Source organism: Anguilla anguilla, chromosome 10, assembly GCF_013347855.1.
Source record: "Anguilla anguilla isolate fAngAng1 chromosome 10, fAngAng1.pri, whole genome shotgun sequence".
NCBI classification, from domain to species: domain Eukaryota; kingdom Metazoa; phylum Chordata; class Actinopteri; order Anguilliformes; family Anguillidae; genus Anguilla; species Anguilla anguilla.
This window is the reverse complement of record NC_049210.1, coordinates 2,550,768-2,553,945: the sequence shown is the minus strand read 5'-3', so window position 1 is coordinate 2,553,945 and position 3,178 is coordinate 2,550,768.

Sequence of the window (3,178 nt, the reverse complement as noted above, 5' to 3'; positions counted from 1 at the left end):
TTCATTTTTAAATATAGTATACTGCAGAACTTCTGAGATATGAGTGCAGTGGGAATGAAGGTTATTCAGAAAACCATAAATGTTCTTAACTTGAAATTGAACCAGTTTTAGGAATTCCTATTACTTTCTTGGTTGAAAGTATATACTTGTTTTACTGTAGCCTACCATAACATTGTTTTCTTTGTGTTGAATCTTGGTGATACACTTGGATCAGTTTGCACTCCAAAAACAACTCAAGGCAACACATTAATCGTGAATGCTTCATACTGCAGCTTTTGCTGACAGGCTCATTCAGTGTGGGCAGAATCCTCTAGTGCAGCGATACTCAAATCTGCCCCTAGAGGTCAGTAGTGCTGCTGGTTTTAAATTCCTCTAATCAGGGACTGATTTAAACCTGGGACACACCAGGTGAGTTCAACCTCTGGCCAATCAGTGGCGTTAATCAATCAATCAATCAATTAACTATCAGGTAAGAAAGAAAACCTGCGGGTGCGTCCCATTTTCACTCCTTACCTCCTTTCGAGTGACAAATGGAGGAAAAGAGAGAACAAGGAGGCATGAAGAAAATTAAGACAGCTGGAACTGCAACAGTTGAAATCTAATTTGTCGGTAATAAATAGGCTACGTCCTTTGGAAACGGTCGGTTGAATAAATTCCTTCACGCATATTTATGTTCTGAAATGCTGGTAGCTGCCACGCTTGTTTATGTGTAGAGTCATGTTTGTTTAAGCAGCGTTCGCGTACAAGCAAATAAATAATCCTGCTTCCGCGTCTTAGATTGCCAGATTTGTCTGTTGGATATGAGCCACAAAAAACGAACTGAAATTTTGTTATTTTGTTGTAGGCGATCTAGCTTTCGGGTAGGATGCGATGTGTTGATAACCTACTGAACCATAAACATTTGGCGAAATATCTAGCGCAAATGGTGGAAATTCACATTCTCTGCCATCTCCGCTGTTCTGAAGATTAAATGTCAGATTCCGATTGGATGGTCTTTCAATCCCTGTGGGCGTGAGCATGATGATGTCACCCAAAAACGTGAAACGACTTCCACGGCAGCAATGCATCGATGTCTCCTTCACCGGGGGGAGGCAGGGAGCCGAGTCTGAAGCCGCTTCGCACGTCTCCTCCAATACTGGGACCCCAGAGGGAGGGAGGACACAAAGATTTGTTTTCGGGGCGTGGGACGCACCCCAGCAGCACTACTGGTCCCGAGGGCCAGATTTGAGTAGCCCTGCTTTATTGCCTGGTGTTCTGGAGTACAGAAACCCTCATTATGTCTGTTTTTTTTTTGTTTTTGTTTTTTTGCTTTAAAATGCATTTTTTTTTTGTGTGTGAAGTTATGAAAAGGACTTTAATTTGATGTTGTACATTCTGAATCGCTCATTTGTGTGTGTATTGTCTGGGGCACGCAGGTGTCATGGCGCGGTCCTGCAGGGCTGTGCTGTCTGCAGTGTCTGTCAGTGCGCTTCAGAAGCGGTTACTCATCTCGAGCTTGGTTCACGCTTGGCGACCGTTCCGGTCGTTGAGGACTGAGGCAGAATTACCGTCCGAACTTGACGATCGGTCTTGCCTTCACCGTCGTTGTGGTGTACACACAAGGTGGCTGGGACCTTGAGGATTTGGCACAAGAGGATTTACTGGCTCGATTCTTAATGTCTGGTCTCTGACTTTGCAGGAACTCATGAGAACACCACAGGCGAGTGGTGGTTGTTATTGAAGTGAGTTCTCTTTCTGCCGGTCCTCTTCGTCATCCTCTTGAGCTTAAATCCCATTGGCTGTTTGCCAGGGCTGGTCTCGGATTTCGGTCTGTGACCCAGTTCACACTGCGTGACTCAGTCTTTGAGTCAAGCGACAGAATCAAACTTGTTTGAAAACTCTGGCCTAACCCAACTGATCTGGAGTCGGCAAAATCTGAATCCTTAATCCCTTTTACATTAGAGGGTAATTAGGCCCAACCCTCAGCTCCACTGTAGTCAAGCTGAAAGTTGAGGTGCTGTTATCGCCAAGTGTGAACCAAGCTTAAGCTGTTGATTGGCTAAAGTCCTTGATTGGCAGCCATCAAGGACTTTACTTTGACACCTCTGGTCTAGCTGACAGACGTCAGTGGGGCATTCTGGGCACCAGGAAGATGCCAGTTTAAGAACACGCAATGCCACCTGTGTGGGTACACTATCCTGTCAACTGCAAAATTAAATTTAAGATTAAACATGAGACTCTGGCATGTTTTCTGGTGCTTTGAATCCCACGGTTGCTTTTATCATTCGCAGGTAGAGCCGGTGTAAAATACTGGCACTATGTGGCAACAGAAAGAAGTCAAATCCAAGTGTTAAGTGCATCATTGAACGTTTAGTCATTGTTTCTCTTGCGATTTTTTGTAATTGCCTGATTGGTTATTATTTGAAGGCACATGTCTATTAACGTAACCGCACGTCGTTAAACTGATACTTGAACGTTCGAGCGGGTGGGGCAGACAGAAGAGCGAACGTGTCTCGCTTGACTTCTTGAATTACGGGTCATAATTAGGACCAGGGAAAAAAAACAAAATGAAAGCTTGGTGTCTGGAGCTTCTTCCAGGCGCTGAATAAACATGAAAACACTGCCTGTGGTGTTCCTGTGTGTTTCCGTTACCATGTACTCCTGCCTTCGTGTCTCCACTGCATCCCATGGAATGGGTACGGCAGCAGTGTAGCGTAATGGGTAAAGGAGCTGGTCTTGTAACCTAAAAAGTCTCAGGTTCGATTCCTCGGCAGGACGCTGCTGTTGTAGCACCACGAGCGAGGTGCTTAACCTGCATCGCTTCAGTATATATCCAGCCGTATAAATGGATGCAACGTGCATGTAAAAAGTTGGGTAAGTCGCTCTGGATAAGAGCGTCTGCTAAATGCCTGTAATGTGATGGAAGTAATTCCCCTGGAAGTGTGAGGCTCCGAAGCTACCTTCCCTGCCCTGAAATCCATGCCCCGCGTGTCTGGAGGTCGAGGGAGGGAACAAAGTCACAGGGTGAGGTAACTCCGCCTCTGCAGCACACGCAGATGCTAACGGGCGGGTTGAGCCTTCTGAGCAGTCAGGCCTGAGAGTTTTAGGAGCGTGTTTATACAAGCGAGCTGGGCTGCACTGGCGGCCATTTTCATCTGCCAGGGCTCCCTGCTGATGCGGGATGTTCGCTGTTCACGGG